At 55.2% G+C, this 18,204-nt stretch overlaps 1 protein-coding gene across 7 annotated transcripts in view; it reads left to right on the forward strand.

Annotated features, from left to right (window-relative positions):
* The first annotated feature begins 576 nt into the window (after nucleotides 1-576).
* Nucleotides 577-18,204, forward strand: part of ARAP1 (ArfGAP with RhoGAP domain, ankyrin repeat and PH domain 1) — a 68,125-nt gene continuing 50,497 nt past the window's right edge. For 5 of the 7 annotated variants that reach the window (XR_004033612.1, XR_004033611.1, XM_030829082.1 and 2 more), the window contains exon 1: nucleotides 577-643. The gene's annotated coding sequence lies outside the window, so the exon portion shown is untranslated. Of the gene's footprint in view, nucleotides 644-1,493; nucleotides 1,548-14,027; nucleotides 14,063-18,204 lie in introns of those variants that run through there. The other 2 variants (XM_030829083.1, XM_030829084.1) reach the window with 2 other exon arrangements.

Consider the following 18,204-nt stretch of genomic DNA (forward strand, 5'->3'; position numbering starts at 1 on the left):
TAGGTGTGGGTGCTGGAACCTCAGGCTGCAGCCTTCCGCTGAGGGATCCTTGGGAGGTGTGGCTGGGTGGGTAGCTTCCCCACAACCCTATCTGTGGGCACCCAGGGAGGGAAGTGAGATACCCTTGAAGAATGTGGTGGAGGAAGGATTTCCTAGAGGAGGTGGTCGGGAACCACGGACGGCCTTCAGCTGCCTCCTATTACCCTGGGGGTGTGGCCCCCTTGTGGGTGGGGTGTATGTCAGGGCAGACTCACCAGAAGAGGGGTGGCGAGAGCAGGGAGACTCAGGGAGAGGTGGACTCAGCGGGCGAGGTGGCGGGCGTTAGACCTGAGGCTCAGGAGACAGTCGGAAGACCCGCAAACAGCTAGAGGGGCAGGAGAGAGGCACAGACCGACGGGTCCGGCGGGCGGGCCAGGCCAGCCGACTCCAGGACCGTGACTAGGCGGGGGGCGGGGCCGATGAGGGGGCGGGGCCCTGCCCTGCCCCAGCCCCACCTTCCCCTCCCGGAGAGTCACGTGGGGCGGGCGGAAGCGCCCGGAGGGGTGGGTGCGCCCGGCCCCTTGCGGTGATTTGGCGGCGGCGGTGTAAGTCGGTGGCGGCGCCGGTACGCCTGGTCCCCGCGTGGAGTCTTTACTCAAAACAGGTCAGTGCGGCTGCCGGAGCCTCCCCGTCTGCAGGCCCCTCGCCACATTGGCCTGCAGTTTCCCCATTCTGCAGAAAGGAACGCCGAGGCCGCGCGCTGCTTCTGCTTCCCCGGGTCATCTTGTCTGTTTACCTTTTTGGGCGTGGTGGTGGGGGTCGCCTCCTGAGGATAAGCGAGCCGGCCAGAGACGGTAGGGAGGGGGGTGAACCAGCGGGACCCGGGGCTTCCAGCCCGTAGCCCTTTGACCTGAAGGGTCTCTGGAGTCAGCCGCCCTCGGGCGCCTTGGGGTTCCCATCTGTGAAGTGAAGCCTCCCACCTCGTTGGCCGCGGAGACCCTTACATTTCTGGAGGTCTGTACGACCCTATGCCCTGGGCCTGGGGCTCCAGTGACCTTGGGCAGGCTACTTCCGGCCTCTGCATCTCAATTCCCCACCAGTAAATGGGGCATGGCTTCCCCAGAGCCCCTACCTGGCCCAGTTGCTGGTAGAAGGAAGTATGTGTTCAGGGAATGGGGTCACGCTGGGAGTGGGGTGGTTGGGCCTGGAGAGAGCAGGCTTGGGGTGCAGCCTGGGGGCAGGGGATGGGTGTTTGGTGCAGGGCCGGGGGGGAGGGGGGGAATAGGGCCAGAAGCCATCACACTGTGGTTTCTGCTATATACCTTCCCTTCCCCCACATCCCATGTCCTGGGGAGCCTTCCCTGATCCCAGATAGGTGGGAGGGGGGTGCTTCACGGCCAGACACCTGGGGGTACTCGGAAGGATTTGACTCTCTGGTGGGTCCCAGGGTCCCAGACTGAGGCACTCGTGATACCTGTTCGTGGAGAGTACCCAGAGGCCAGGCTGGGAGAGACCGCCCAGCAAGATCATCACAGGGTAGAAGGAGCCCAGCAGAGCCTTGAAGACAGGTGTGGACAGGTGCAGGGCCCAGGGGAGGGGATGACTGGAATGGGCTTGGCAGTTAAGTGGCAATTTACAAGGATAAGGACCCTCCAAAGGCGGGGGCGTAGCTTGTGCAAAGTCAGGAATTTGGATGCTGTGTCTGAGGAATGGCAGAAAGATGGGTGTGGCTGGCAGAGGTGTAGAGAGAACTCATCCTGTGTCCCATGCCTGGCTGGGGATTGTCAGGGCTGGGCCTGGGGACCTTGCCTGCCCATTGGCTACTTTCATATTGGAGTAGTTTAGGAAGGGGGTGTCCCAGGCAGAGTACTGGTGACTGATGAGGTGGAGGGGGCAGAGGCCACCAGGGCCCTGATTGCCCCCGGGTTTTGTTTTGCATTCTGGCCTCCCACTCAACCCCAGCTTTATGCCCCCACCACCTGGGCTCCAGCCATGCTTCACACATCCAGCCTCAGCTTTTTGTACAGATTGTTAATCCTCTTCCCAACCCTCTAGAAGCTTCCTCCTCATTCAAATCCCCAGATCCTTTGGGACTTCAGGTTTCAGAGATGGGCTGCTGTTGCCCCTCCTTCCTGCCCAGGCTTCAGTCTTGTGTAATGGCACAGCTTAGGAAGGGTCTCCTTGGAGCTCTGTGGGGATGGGGCCTGCAGAGCCATGGGGATCACTGGGACCTGGGGCCCCGAGTCCTTGTGCAGCCACCAATCACTATGTGACTCTACAAGTCCCCAAATTCCTCAGAGCCTCCATTTCCCCATCTGCAGGATGGAGTGATCAGCCCTGGCCTCATGCCCCAAAGAGAGACGGTGCTGGGGCAATAGTCAGGCCTATCTGCTAAGATGCTGGGGCAATAGTCAGGCCTATCTGCTAAGTCCTGTCTCCAGCATTGAGAGTTTGAATGAAAGAGAGAACCCAGGGGAAGGGGTCAGTTTAGAGGGGTTGGGGGGGTGTCTGAGAGTACTGGGGGCTAGTGGTGGACCAGGCCTACGGCATCGGCTGGAGGTGGGGAGTCCCTTCCATTTTCCGGAGCCCTCTCTCCTTCCCACCCAACTCTCCCTTGGCTGAGCTCAAAGCCACCCGCCACTGCCCAAACAAGTGGCCTCTGTTCCCAGGGTAGGGGGAGGGGAGGCAGGCCCTGGGCTCTAGGCCCGCCTGTCCAGCGCTGACCCTGGCCCCCCGCCCCTCACTCTGGGTCTTAACCCTTGGGGGCCTGGACCGGGCCCTGGGCTCCTTGAGGTCTGGTGATTCTTGTTCACCAGCTGTCCCCTCTACCCCGCTTCAGGCTCCCAAGGGTTCTGTCACATCAGGAGGGGATGCAGTAGGAAATGGGGAAAGAAGGAGGGAACAAGGGTGGGGGACAGGCTGGAGCAGATATGGCCATGGACACTTAGAGACCACTTGGCCTAGAAGCTTCTTTCACAGATGGGGAGACTGAGGCCAAGAGCTAGAGATGAGGGTAGGATCACACAGAGACCCCTGGTGGGGGTCAGGACAGGTTCTGTCTCCTAGTCTGGCCTCTCTGGGGGAAAGGGGAGAGAGGGAGAGGGAACTTTTTATTTATTTATTTATTTATTTATTTTTGAGACGGAGTCTCGCTCTGTTGCCCAGGCTGGAGTGCAGTGGCACAATCTCGGTTCTCGCTCCTGGGTTCGTGCCATTCTCCTGCCTCAGCCTCCTGAGTAGCTGGGACTACAGGTGCCCGCCACCACGCCCAGCTAATTTTTGTATTTTTAGTAGAGACGGGGTTTCATCTTGTTAGCCAGGATGGTCTCAATCTCCTGACCTCGTGATCCGCCTGCCTCGGCCTCCAGAAGTGCTGGAGTTACAGGCGTGAGCCACCACTCCCGGCCAGGAGAGAGAACATTCTTTGTTGAGTACCTGCTGTGTGCTGGACACTGCACATTTGTCATCTAATGATTTACATAATTGCATAAGAGCATAAGACGAGCATCACCTTCCAATATCATAGTGCAAGTAACAGCCTTAGACAAAGCTGAGTAATAACATCAGCGAGAATGAGGTCAGCAAACATGCCTATAGCACTGTTGTAAACAGTTTTATGCATATTAACCAATTTCACCCTGCCAATAACCCAAGAAATTAGGTAACATTCTACAGATAAGGAAACTGAGGCACAGAGAGGCTAAGTAACTTGCGTAAGAATACATTGGGAGGGTGGTAGAGAGACAGGGTCAAGACCCAGGTGTTCATTGCCTCCTTTGTCTGACTTCACTTTGATCTTACTCTTTGAGCACCTCCCAGGGCTGAGTGAGGTGCTTTCCCCGGGTGGTGACCGAGGCAGCCTTGAACAGTGTGTGACCCCAGCTGAGCTGACCCAGCCCCACCTCTGGAGCAGAGTCCAGTCCCTCAGGCAGCTCTTCTCATTTCTTTCTCTGGTTTTGGGCAGGTTAGAGTCAGCACCCTCCACAGCCCTGTGCAGACAGGTGTTATATTTTAGAAAGGAGTTCTGTGCTAAGGGTGGCCACTCCAGGGGTCTGAACAGCATGAGGATTTGGTGGGTGGGGAGACATCCCTGTCCAATGTGCATGCCCCACAAAACTCAGAGGCTGCCACTGAATCAACCCCAGTGTCCCCAGCTCTGATCAGAGATAACATTTTTTCCACCTCCCCCCACCCCTGGCCAGGCCCCCAGACTGTATGTACATTCCAACCAGGGATCTGAGGAGGTCAGTTCCAGCTGCAGGCAGATGAGCCCAGATGTGAAAGATGGTGGGGGGCAATGCATGGATTGTCTTCCACATGGCCTTCCTGTGGAATGTCTCTCTTTCTCATCCTTGGGCCATAGTACAGAGGGGAAGAGCCTGTCCCATAATTAGGTCATCTGGGACAGACTGACCACTGGGACAGTCAGAGAGTGGCTGGGAGGGGACGTGGAGTTAAGTGACCAGTTCAATAACAAATCTTTTTTTTTTTTTTTTTTTTTTGAGATGGAGTCTTGCTCTGTTGCCCAGGCTCGAGTGCAGTGGCGCAATCTCGGCTCACTGCAACCTCCGCCTCCCGCGTTCAAGCAATTCTCCTGCCTCAGCCTCCCGAGTAGCTGGGATTACAGGCACGCGCCACCATACCCAGCTAATTTTTGTATTTTTAGTAGAGACGGGGTTTCACCATGTTGTCCAGGATGGTCTTGAACTCCTGACCTCGTGATCCGCCCGCCTCGGCCTCCCAAAGTGCTGGGATTACAGGTGTGAGCCACTGGGCCCGGCCAACAAATCATTATTTAATAGTAGTAATAATAGTAGCAGTAGCTATTGTTTCTTGGAAGCTGACTATGTGCCAGGCAGTGTGCTAAGCACTTTATATACTGAATTCATTTAATCCTCAAAATAGTCTTCTGAGGTAGGCACCATTCCCATTTTACACATGAGGAAACTGAGGTCCCAAGAAGTTAAGTGATTTGTCCAAGATCATCCATTACATAGAATAGCTGGGAATCTACATTTCCATTGCTTCACAGTGAAAACCACAAGCACTGGGAGGCATTGCAGACAGAGGAGATCTAAACCCAGTCCTACCCTGGGAATGCCTAGTCAGTGATAGGCAGAGACTAGAGGGCCACCTGGTCAGGTGACATTGCTGGTGGCCAACTGTGGATCTGGGGTGCCCTCAAGGGTACAGGGGTATCCTGCTTGCAGACTGGACTAATTGCTGTCAAATCCTGAGCACCCGTGGCCCTGGCCCTGGGATAAGCGTCTTGTGGAGGTCTGGTTTCTGCTATTGTCCTATCCACCTTGGCTCTCGTTCATACAGTGGTTCTCCCAGACCCCATTTTGCTGATGAGACTAAGGCCAGTAGAAGGTGGTGACTTGCCTGCAGTCTCTCAGCCAAGGAAAGCAAGAGCGGGCCCTGGAACCCTGGCAGGGCACTCTGAGTCCTGCATTCTACCTCTCTGCTTGAGGCCTGGTTGGGGCTTCCTGAAGTGCTGAGCTTCCTTCAGACCCCGCCCACACTGCCTTGTTACAAGGCCCAAGTCTTTTCTCCCTGACCAAATCGGGAGCCTGATCCTGTTAGGGTGCCGGGGCTTTACTACAGCAGGATGTCAGTAACTGAACAACCCCGGAAACATGGTTCCAGAGCCCAGAGACAGGGACCACCTATGGTCGAGTGTGTGGGGCTCAGGGTCAGAGGGGCCCAGAGGAAGATTCAGGCATCAGAGAGTCCTTCCTGAGGGGATGTGTTAAAATCTCCCTCCTGTCCTTATCCTCACTGTTGTGAGGGCAAAGGTAAAGCCAAGAGGGTGGGAAAAGATCAGGAGGGCCACTCCTCTATCCCCATTCTCAGGGCAGAACCAGGGGCCACACCTGGAATCTTGGCTGTCAGTGGCCCTGGGGGAGCTTGGGCTGGCCCTGCCTCCTTCTGGCCAGGCCAGTGCTGGGGTGGCTTAACCCCCGAGACAGAAGACCAGGAGCAAGGCTGAGCTGCCACTGCATTTCGGCTTTCCAGGTGCCAGGGTCTCCCCTGCCAGCTTTCCTACTGGCCCAGTGAGCACTGCCCCACCCTGGACATCCCCCTCTCTCCTCCCCAACCCGTAATGCATAGGGCAGGGGTCTGCCTATAGTCAGGTGCAGAGTCAGGAACCCAGGGTCTGCCTCAGGCCTCTAGCTCAGTGAGAGACCTTTGGCTGGGCATTTATCTTTACTGTACTCAACTTCCCTGGAGCTTCAGGGAGGGGCAGTAAGGAGCAGCTCTGGGGATCCCCCAGGCTTACCAGCCCCCAGGTGTCAACAGGTCAGGACAGAAACCAACCAAATTGGGCAGATGAGAGGGGGAGGGGGCTGTTCCACTCCTCTCCACTCCCTTCTACTCTTCACACTGAGCAGCTGGAATTTTAAGATTCCGAGTCTGAGATTCTAGGCTGGTGAGATTCGAGGATTTTAGGGTTTTATGTGCCTGTGAGTCCCAGCTTCTGAATTTCTGAAATTCTAGGTTCCGAGAGTCTAAAAAGCCTTGAGTTGGGCTGGGTCACCCCTGAGTTGAGGCTGAGGCATGTGCCATGCTTCAGCCAGGTTGGTGCAGACGGCTGAGGCCTGGAGAGTTTCTCAGTGCTGGCTGGTGGGTCAGAGGCACAGCTGGTCTCCAGGCGCCGGGTGCTCCCTGCATCTACCACCCCCAGCACACACCCGGCTGTCTCCCCTTCAAGAAATCTGGGAACCCTACAGACTAGGTGGTAGCAGAGGGGCACTCAGTTATCTTGGCAGTGGCGAGAGATGGGCCAGGCCCCTTCTGCATTCATGGGTTGTAGTGGGGCTGTTCCCGTGGACACTAGGGCGGGTTTGTGGAGAGGCTTGGGGAGGGCTGGTGGCTGGCTAATTCAAAGAGCAAGGTCAGGGTCACACTGCTGGCCATCGGGGCCAGTACGGGATGTGGCTCAGCAGACCCAGGTTAAGCCTTGAAGGGTCAGAGCCAGGCTCAGGAGCTTCTGCAGAAGGTCGTAGACAGAGATCAGGAGCCTGAGGGGAGGTATGGCTCTGCCTTAGGGTATAGAAGGCTGGGCTTGGTTGAGGGACTTAGGAGCTACCACCCCCAGCTGTTTCCGGTGCTGTCTGGGCCTGTGGGCACAGCAGCTGCACTCAAGAGGCTGCAGGTCAGGAGCAGCTCTGCTCCTCAGAGAAGCACAACCCAGCCAGGAGCCCAGCCAGGCAGTCATCCAGGAGAAGGGCACTGACAGCTAAGATTCCAGGTGTGGCCCCTGGTCCTCTCCACCTTTGGGACATGACACAGGTGCCCTTTGGGACACAGGAGTGTCCTCCTGGAAGACTGCCTGGCCAGGCTCCTGGCGGGGTCATGCTTCCCAGCCCTGGCCTGCAGCACATCCCTCCAGTGGGTACTCCATGCGGGTATGGTCAGCATTCCTCATGGGTTGGGGTAGGAGGGGCCCAGTTCTGCACCCCTTGATGTGTGAGCTGGGCAAGGCTTTCACCCACTTAAAACTTGGTCTCTCAGGTGGCCAGGCATGGTGGCTCACGCCTGTAATCCCAGCACTTTGGGAGGCCGATGCAGGCGGATCACGAGGTCAGGAGATCAAGACTATCCTGGCTAACACGGTGAAACCCCGTCTCTACTAAAAATACAAAAAAAAAAAAAAAAAAAAAAAAAAAAAAATTAGCCGGGCGTGGTGGCAGGCACCTGTAGTCCCAGCTACTTGGGAGGCTGAGGCAGGAGAATGGCGTGAACCCGGGAGGCGGAGCTTGCAGTGAGCCAAGATCAAGCCACTGCACTCCAGCCTGGGCGACAGATAGAGCAAGACTCCATCTCAAAAAAAAAAAAAAAAAAAAAAAAGAAATTGGTCTCTCGGTCTCTTTAGCGGGGACCTTTATCCTGGTGGGCTGCTGTGTGGGTTTGCAGGTTAAATGCAAGTTTGTTCCCAGTGGCCACAGTGCACCTGGTAGGGAGAATGGGCCACCCCTCTCCACTCCAGGAGCAGAGTTGGAGACTGACACTTTTCCAGATGATAACAGGAAAGCTCTGGGGTAGCGGCTTCCGTGCTTGGTGAAGGGATACCAGAGCCTTGGCTAAAGGCTTCCCTCCCCTGCTCTGCCTGGGGCTGCTCTCTTCCTTCTCTCTCTTTCTTGGCTCTGAAGATGGACATGCTAAGCCTAGGGAGTCTGAAGATCCAGGGGGTGTCTCGTGGTTCTGTTCCAGTTTCTGTTCCACGGACATGAACCAGGACACTCATTTGCCTCTACTGCCTGTGGCCTGAAAACCCACATTTCTCAGTGCAGAACTGGCTTAGCCCACTTGGAGATATGTGGGGGGTGGGGGAGGGAGGTTGCTCCAGTATCTCTAATGTTGCCTGAGGCCCCCTCCCCAGTTCTTCCAAGGAACAGGCTGCTGGAGATATCTGAGCTCAGGCTCGGGGGCCAAGGTCTGAGTCATGGTCCTGACTTGCCCGTGTGGCCCTGGCTAGGTTCTTGCCCCTTCTGGGACTGGGACTTACTTTCATTTCTAGAAATGTGGAAGGTTGATTTGGTGGTTCTTAAGTGCCTAAGGAGCAGGTGGTTGGGTTGTGTGGTACTGGTCGAGAAGGCAGGGCTGGGTAGTAGTACTATAGTAGAACTATAACTGGGTGGGACTGGGTAGAATGGGAGGCACCTCTTACTGGGAGGCTGGAGGCTGGGTTCTGGCCACACTTTGGCCACTGATTTGCAGTGGCAAGTTGTCATTTGCGTGGCTCTCCATGTGTAAAATTGGGAAATGTTCATTCAGTCAACAGATATTCACTGTGTGCCACCTTTGGGACACAGGTATCCCTGGTCTTGCCTGAGAAAGTACCCACCAGGGTTGGGGGTGAGACAGTATGTATGTGACAGACATAGTCACAGATGGTGACATCTGGTGTGATCAGGGCTGTGACTGTGGGAGTCAGAGACTGCTTCCTCGAGCAGGCAGCACTTGAGCTTGCAGGGTGAGGTAGAGAAAGATGTTCTAGGCAAAGGGAACCGGGTAAGCAAAGGCTTGGTGGTGAAGTGCTGGTGTTGGAGCATGAGAGTGGAGGAAATGAGACCAGAGGGGAGGGGCAGGTGGTAGGAGCCAGTGGGTGGAAGCCCCTTGAGCCCCACTGGGTAATGGGGGGTCAGGTGAGGGGTAGGCAGGCAGGAGAGGTAGCCCCTGCCTGAGGGCTGGGGGTTGGTCTCAGAGACTCCTAGAAGTCTGGGGTGATCCTGCCCTGGTCTGGGGAATGGTTGAGGGGGTCTGAGAGTCACACTTCCTCTGTGTGAGTGAGGGCATCCCCAGCAGTGTTTACGGGGCCGGCCCAGCAGCAAGTGCTGGGGCAGCCTCAGAGGTCAAGAGAAGGGGCAGGCCTTGCCATGGAGGGTGCCGGGGAGCCTCAGAGTCAATCTCCAACTCCTAGACCTCCAGGCTGAACCTTGACACCTCCAACTGTCCCTCGCTCTGCCCATCTCTCCAAGCAGCCCCTGTCCCAAGCCTCCTGAGCAGGGTCAGCTGGGGTCAGGCCCTGACCGAAGGCCTCCCAGTCCAGCCCTCTGCAGACCCTGCCCCTGGCCACCCTCTTCTTGCCTCTCTGTGTGTGTCCAGCCACAGCCACTGTGGCTCAGGAGGCTTCCTGGGGAGGGATTTGAGGTGGGGGTTGGGGGTGGGGGCACTTCAGAAGGGTGAGCAGCAAAGGCTGAAAACACTGGAAGGTGCCACATATTGAGTGCCTGCTCAATATGCCTGCAAGCCAGGCCTTTGTAGATTTCCATTCATACATTTCACAAATATTATCGATTGAGCATTTTCTAGATGTTGTCCTAGCCATGGAAGATACAATTGTGAATAAGACAAGGTCTGTGCCTCTCAGTTAAAGAGTCTGACTTTAACAAATATCCATGTAAGGCAGTGTCTGGTAGTGATAAGTGGGATGCTGAAAAAGGAAACAGAGTAAGGAGATAGAGGCTAATGGGGTGCTTTTTAGGATAGAGTGGTCAGGGAAGAAAGGCCTTGCATTTGAGGAGGTGCCCCAATGGGTATGAGGAGTCATGGAGATGCCTGGGCAAGAACATTCCAGCCAGAAGGAGCTCGGGACCCAGCAGTTGAGTGGGGGCACAGAGGGACAGGTTCCACAGGCCTGGCAGGCTGGCTGCTAGCTTTGGCTTTTACTCTGAGGGAGGTGGCAAGTCACTGGGGAGTGAGAACTGATCAGATTTGAGATCTGCTTCATCCCTCCCTCACAAGCCTGCAAGGTGGAGCTATCCTAATTCCATTACACAGATGAGGAAACTGAGGCTCAGAGAAGTTAGATGAATTCCCAAATCCCACAGCAGGAGGAACCCCTGCCTGCTGCCTGTCTGTCACAGTGTGCTCCATCACCAGAGCACCCTGCTGTCCTCCACGACTTCCTGTTGTCTGGACAGTAAGGACCAGGGTCTTAGCATGGCCTTCAAGGCCCTTCTCAGTCTGCACTCAGCCTCCCTCTCCCTCTATCACTTAACCTCCCCTTCTCCTCCCTGGGCCCTACCTGTCTCCACACTGTCCCCTTGAGAGGACCCTTGATTCAGATTCTGGCTCCTGAGTGACTGAGCCAGTTACTTAACCTCTCTGAGCCTGTTTCCTAATCTGTAACATGGCCTGAAGCCACCTGCTTGCTAGGTTGTTGGAAGGATTTTCTGAGGCAATCCATGTGATATGTTTAGTGTGGTGCTGGGTAGACGGTAAGCACCGCATAAACACGACCTTTTGTTGCTGCAAGCAGGGGTGGCCAGATCAGGTGAGCAAATTCCAGTGCTCCCTGTGGGCCTGCTGGAGAATGGAGAGGGGGACTGAGTCAGGGAGTCTTCCCTAGCTTTTGTCTGATTATATAGTTAGGAGACTGAGGTCACACATCAAATTGGAGGCCAAAGCCTGTGGGGCTGGTCCCCTTGTCTCCCTCTTTCCCTTCTAGCCCTAGTCCCAGCCCCACCTATGTGGTCACCCTCCCCAGCCAACACAGGCAGCTTCCCCTTTCACGTGCCAGCAGTAAGGGACCCCCTTTTCTTCTGTCTTCTGCATTCCAGGGGCCATCTAGAGAGTAGGCAGGTCTGGGTCCCTGTTCCCCTGAGCCCCTAGTTCTGGGGTGCAGAGGAGCCCACCAAGTCCCTCCTCCTTGGTGGGCAGGAGCTTTAGGTTTCCAGTGAGCTCACAGAGGAGTCAGCTGGCGGCCTCCCCTTCCCTCTTGGGGCAGGGTGGGTGCTGGCCCTCGGCCCCCAGGGCACGTGGTGAGGGTCTGTAGCTTGAGCGGTGGTGTCACTGGGTCTGTCCACTCCCGCTGCCTGTGATTCTGTGGTCAGCCCTGTGCACTCCCACCCTGCTGCGATCAGCCCCATCTCTTCCTGTTTCTGCCTCATTTATGGTGTTCGGAGTCCCCCTCCTGCTCCCCCTGGGGGCAGCGGTCACAGGAGGATCTTCCTGGAGTCATCCTGTGGCTCCTCAGGCTGCCCCTTGCCCTCTGTGGGAGGAGTTGCCACGGGAAGTCCCCAGCCCATGTAGAGTGTGTCTGTGCCTGAGGGCCAGGGAGCCAGGCCACAGCCCTGTCTTGCTGGTGGTGGGAGCGCCCCAGGTCTCTGTAGGTGTGGGGCTGGTTGAGTCACCTTTCTGAGTGGGAAGGGCCTGAGCTAGGCCGAGGGTGAGGACTGGGAGAGTGGGGAGGGTCCTGGGGTGGGGCTGTGGAGGGTTGGGGTCAGGAGCTATGCCATGTATTAGATGAGCCCAGTGGGCTAGAGTATGCCCTGGTTGCAGGGGGCAGAGGCAGGAGGGCCCAGAAGTCCAGGCAAGCTGAGAGGCCTGGGGTGAATGGGGGCAGCGTGGATGCAGGGCAGGGGTGTGCCCAAAACATGGTAAACAGGAAGGAGTTGGGGGAAGGGGCAGTGGTCCCCAGACCCATTTGGGGCCGGGGGTATGTGGTAGGGCCAGAGGGGCATAGTATGTGATAGACTTTTTGACAAAGCCTAAAACCAAACTATTTAACTTTCAGCTTCATTTATTTGCAAGTGAGGTATGTTAGACATTCCTGAGTCATCCCACACCTCCTTCCCTACCTGACCCTCTTTTGGGTTGGGGCTTGGGCATGAGGGGCCCCTGGATGAGGCTTAAGTTATGGTGGGTGAGAGTCAGGGCCAGGGTGGGGTCTGATGGTGTCTTGAGGACAAACCTCAGGGACCCTGGCATCTCAAGTTTATTAATGAGCCTCAGTCCATTTCCCATGTGAAAGTCCGAGGGCTACACTCTGTGCTGCTGGCCACCAGTGCCTGGGAGGGAGACCTTATTTGATTAGCTTTGTCTTAGACCCTTGGCAGGGTAAGGCGGGGGTAGGGAGGGGGCTTTGGGTGTCAGTCTCTTATTTTCCATCCAGATGGCCTAGGAAATTAGCAGTTTCTCTTAAAATAGTTCTGTTAGTAATCTATACATGTTATACTTAAATGATAAAGCTACATTATAATGATGGTTTTGGGGAGCAAACTGGAACAAACTCAATTGTAATGACTTAAAACATGTTTATCATTTTTTTCTAATTATAAAAGTGATACTCAATTGTGAAAACTTGAAACAGTGCAGACATGAAGGTTGTAGAAAGTGAAAATCTTTCAAGATTGGGGTTGGAGTTAGCGTGAGACCTGAAAGTGGCGTCAGCAATGCCTACTATCCCTTAGTCTTTCATGTCCCTTAGTCATTAATAAAACTGTGGTTTAGCATTTTATTAGGGTGATGCTGGTAGGGTTGCTGCAGGAAGGTTGTTAAAAGGTCCTGCCTCCCACCAGGTCCACTGTGTGTGGGTGTGCGTGTTGTGCACTGCTCAAAGGTGCCTGGCAGGTGTGTGGAAGTGAGAGCCAGGAGAAGGAAGACTGAAACCCAGTCTGTCCTCTTCTTGCTCAGCTGCTTTCCTTGGTGTGGGGCTCCTGGAAGAAGAGGAATCTTTTTCTTATTTGCCTAAAGGCCCCACCTGGGTTGGAGACAGCTCTTCTCCCCCCACTCCCCACAGTCCCCAAGGGGAGCTGGTGAGTTCATTGTATGATGGGAGTGTGCCGTGCCGGGGCATTCCAGGGGAGTTCCAGAATGCCGTGGAGTCAGGTCTGGTCTGGAGCTCCGCAGGGGGACATGGCTGGAGGTAGGCTGTGGTAGTCATTGGTGTCTGGGGTAACCGAGAACCTCAGGATGTGGAGGGAGTCTAGCCAAGAGCCTGGCTACAAGCCTAGCACCCAGGGTCAGGACTAGCCAAGACCTGAGGGCTAGGGACAGGAAGTGACTGCCTGACGGCAGAGGAGTGAGCAGAAGAGCACGCTGGCCTCCAGTACACGTGCAGAGGCATTTCATGGTCATCTGGGTGCCAGGCTCTAGGAGGCAGGGAGTGACAGCTCTACTTTGTGGAGGGGAAACTGAGGCTCAGAACGTGATGTGACTTGCCCAGGGCTTCAGACAAGAAATGGTGGAGCCAGGACTGGAACCAGACTTGCCTTGCATACTGGGTGGGGAGGGGGTCCAGGCCTGGAGCCCAGGGACATTGCTGATAGACCCCCAACTCCCCACCAGCTAGCTGAGGCAGCTCTTCATTCCCCCAGGCCCTGGGGTCCCACTCAGTCCTCACTGCCCTGAGGGGCTGCTCCCCATCAGCCACCAGCACTCCGGAGACCCCAGAAGATAGGCCACACCACACATGGGCCAGGACAGGAATCTCTTGGTGCCAGGGAGAGTTATAGGGCAGAGATGTGGCCTGGAGTAGGACAGGAGACCCCAGTGTGCCTTCCTGGGACTGTTATGTGGCGGCCACCAGTCCCCGAGAGATGGAAAATAGGCTGCTTGGCCCAGGGATTGGTCAGCTGCCCACTCGAAGCCTGTACCTGCTGCCTTTCCTGGCAGGGCTGGAGGGAGGTGGCTTCTGCAGAGGCGTGGGGGCCACTTCTGCACCCTCTGGGCTGGGAACCCAGCCCCCACTAGTTCCTCATATCTACGGAAGTGCCTCTAAGACTCTTGCCTGAGTGAGCGGAGCCTGGAGAAGGCCCAGGAGGGCAGCAGACCGAAGGGGCCCTGTGCAGAGGTATCACCTGGTGACTGGGCCGGGGAGGGGGCCAAGGGTGGGGTATTGGGCTGTGGGGTTGTTGCACGCAGTTGAATTGCTGGTAGGGAGCTGTGTGTGGTGGGAAAGGGCAGATCTGAGGTGTGGCCATTGGGTGGGATGGTAGGTGTGTGTGGCCTTGGGAGATGTGTGGCCTTTGAGGTAGTGTGAGGTGTGCATTTGTGGTACCGGTGGGGTGTGGTTTGTAGACCCAGGCCTGGCCAGAGCTGGCTGTGTATGTTCTTGGTTCCTGTTGGGGAGCTCCGAGGAGTTTCCTGAGGTCTGGATTCTGGGGTCACTGCCCCGCCTGCCTGTGCTGGGACAGCTGGGCCCAGGGTAGGGGATGAGGCTGTATAAGGGAGGTGGTGGTGGACAAGCTGAGGCCTCAGTTAGGACCCGTAGCCTGCCTTCCTCCCCTCCTTGCTCCCCGTAGGGCTAGATCTTTCCTTGAACTCAGGGCAGAGCCCTGTGTGGAGGGGAGCTGAGGATGCAATCAGGGGAGGCGGCCTGGCCAAGAGGACTCCAGAGCTGGATGTGGAAAGGGTTAGGACCTTTAAGGCTGCCCTGATCCAGGGCTGACTCATGCAAATCAGAATGCAAAACAGGCTCAGGGAGGCCTCAAGAGAGGGCCACACCCACACGGTCAGGAGACTCTGCAGGTGACGGAGGGCCAGCCATTGAGCCTCTCTCTCTAAACATCTTCTGTTCCTACCCCACTGACATCTCCTGTCGCCAAATTCACCAGGTCCTTTTCTGTCCCTGGGCTTTGCACACTGAGTCCCCTTTGCCTGGAATGGCCTCCACCTGGCCACCTCCTACTTATCCTTCAAGGCCCAAGTCAGGGGTTCCTTCTAGAAGCCTCCCTTACTTCACCAGACAGAAGCAGTCATGTCCTCTGAAGTCCCCATGAGCTCCAGCAGGTGACCTGGTGAGTTTCTGCCTCACACAGCTTCCGTGACATTGACATGGAGAAGAATCACGGCCTTAGCATTGTTATAAGAATGAATGAGGGGCTGGGCACGGTGGCTCACGCCTGTACTCCCAGCACTTTGGGAGGCCAAGAGGGGAGGCTCGCATGAACTCAGGAGTTCGAGACCAGCCTGGGCAACGTGGCAAAACCGCATCTCTACAAAAAGTACAAATAATAGCCAGGCATGGTGCATGCACCTGTAGTCCCAGCTACTCTGGAGAGGCTGAGGTAGGAGGATCACTTAAGCCCAGGAGGCTGAGGTTGCAGTGAGCTAAGATCACACCACTGCACTCCAGCCTGGGTGACAGAGTGACCCTGTTTCAGAAAAGAAAAGGAACAAATGAGATGAAGGAGAAAATCTAGCAGGGGCTGGGCACATGGCTGCCAAATGGTATGCATTTAGGGAAAGAAGGAAGCTGGAGGGTGCCTGTCTTTGGCTAAGGCTCTGGGTCATCTTCTTGCTGGGCTGGTGAAACAGGTCACTAGTCAGTAGTGGGTAGAGATATTACCGTGGAGTTGCTGGGCTGGGACAGAGAAGGGGTGATGAGATTTGAACTCTGACCTTGGGGTTGAAATGGTAGGTAGAGGACAGAAGGGCAAAAGTTTTGGTTCCAGCAAGAGGGAGACTCAAGCCAGATGTGAAGAAGGACTGGCTGACAAGAATTAGAGATTCCAGGCGACCCTTACCTCTGGACTGGGACTGAGTGCACCTGTGAGCCCAGCCAGGTCCTGGGCACCACTGTGAACAGCAGAGGAGATAAGAAGGGGTATGGATTCTCAGGATACTCCAGGATACATGGGGGATTGGGTGGAGGTGGACCCCCACAAAACAAGCAACCAAAGAGCAGAAGCAGTGCCGAGATGTGGGGCTCAGCCTCAGAGGACTAGGAGCTTGAGGGGGCAGTCAGGGCAGACTTTTTGGAGGAGGCGGCCTGGAGCCACCTGAAGATGGAAGGATGTGGTTTACTCACTCATTGTCAGCAGACAACTTTGGGGGCTCCCTGTTTGCCAGGCCAGTGCCTAGTGTGAGAAATGACATGGAGGAAGTCGTGGACAGGGCCAGCCCAGTCTGGCTGGGGGTTGGGGTATGTCACCGACAATTTGAGCAAGTCACTTCCTCCCTGTGGGTGTTTGTTTCTTCATCTGTAAACGTCAGAGCTGGATGAAGTTGAATGACAGACCAAGGAGTTCTCGAAGGCACTGGGTACCATGGAAAGGCTTTGAGCGGGAGTGGGCTGTAGTTGGCACAGAGGAGAGACGCTGGAGGAATATGAGAGAGAAGGAGAGGCAGGATGGGGGTGTGGGGGTGCTGAAGCCTGACTGGGCCCTTGGGGTGGAGAGGAGGGAAACCCCTCAGCTCTTAGCTGTGCTGTCGCAACAGGATGACACTCCCTTCTGCCAGATCCCTGCCTTCCTGAGGATGAGGACTCAGCGATGTGTCATAGCAGCTGAGGGGCTTAAACCTCCAAACTAGGGCTTGGATTAGGGTAGAGCAAGTGAGGCACTTGCCTCTGTTACAGAATTTGAGGGGGTACTAAAAAGCTCAGTAATTAGCTGGGTTTGGTCATGAGATCCTGTGGTCCCTGCTACTGGGGAGGGGGAGGTGAGAGGATCACTTGAGCCCAGGAGGTTGAGGCTGCAGTGAGCCATGATCATGCCACTGCACTCCAGCCTGGGCAACAAAGCGAGACCCTCCCTGTCTCAAAAAAAACAAAAGATAACTAAAATGTAAAAGCAATAACTATTTGTTTAAAAAAGGTCAGTATTCAAGGTATATATTTAATGCCATTTAAAAAATGAAAATTAATGCCAAAAATCCATGATGAGCAAAATATAAAACATTAACATTTTAAATAAAGAGAAGACCAGTACTGATGATTCTGTCTTTGCCTCAGGCTGCAGTGTGGCTTAGCAGGGCACTGCTCTGAACTTCTTTTTCCAATATGCTACTTTCTCCAGGAAGCCTTCCCTGACCCCAGCCTGGTTGAGGGCCCCATGGGCTGTTTTCACTGGCTGATGGTATCTGATCCCTTCCAGCCTGAGGTTCCTGGAGGGCCAGTCCAGGTCTGAGGTCTGGTTCATGCTTCCAGTGCCTTGAACAGGGCTGTTCCAAAGAGGTGTCAGTGCCGAGTCACCATGTCTTTGATCTTAGCCAGATGCCCTTAGTGCAGGAATAGGAACTTGAGAGAGGCCCAGTAGGAAGCCAGGGTTTTCTCAGGGAGGTAAGTAGTTTCCTGTTTCCCAGACCTGGTCATTCCAGTGGGGTGGTTGGGACCATCATCTATCAATCTGTGTTAAACCCTTAGCACAGTTCCTGGCCTGTATATAGCAGGTGCTCAGTTTTTGTTTTTGTTTTTGAGCCGGAGTCTCACTCTGTCGCCCAGGCTGGATTGCAATGGTGCAATCTCGGCTCACTGCAACCTTTCAGGTTCAAGTGATTCTCCTGCCTCAGCCTCCCGAGTAGCTGGGATTACAGGCACCCACCACCATGCCCAGCTAATTTTTTCTGTTTTTAGTAGAGACAGTCAGGCTGGTCTCGAACTCTTGACCTCAGGTGATCCACCCGCCTCGGCCTCCCAAAGTGCTGGGATTACAGTCATGAGCCACTGCGCCCAGCCTTCAGTTTGTGTTTTCAGAGGCAGTGAGGAGTGGTTAAAAGTGGATGGCCAGGCTGGTGGCTCACGCCTGTAATCCCAGCACTTTGGGAGGCAGAGGCAGGTAGATCACTTGAGCCCAGGAGCTCAAGACCAGCCTGGGAAACATGGCAAAACCCCATCTCTACAAAAAAATGGAAAAATTAGCCGGGCATGGTGGCGCAAGCCTGTAGTCCCAGGTACTTGGGAGGCTGACGTGGGATAATTGCTTGAGCCCAAGAGGCAGAGGTTGCGGTGAGCAGAGATTGTGCCACTGCACTCCAGCCCGGGTGACAGAGCGAGACTCTGTCTAAAAAAAATATCTGAGAGCTACAGTCTCCAGTACGAATAGAGTGTAAGCCACAATGCAATTTAAACTGTCCAAGTGAAATTAATGTTAATAATATATTTCATCATGTAAACAATAGGGAAAATTATTGAGATATTTTGCATTCTTTTTTTCTTCTGTGCGCAGTCTTCAAAATCCACTGTGTTCAAAATCTAGCACATCATATTCCAGG

Source organism: Nomascus leucogenys, chromosome 15, assembly GCF_006542625.1.
Source record: "Nomascus leucogenys isolate Asia chromosome 15, Asia_NLE_v1, whole genome shotgun sequence".
Taxonomy (NCBI): Eukaryota; Metazoa; Chordata; class Mammalia; order Primates; family Hylobatidae; genus Nomascus; species Nomascus leucogenys.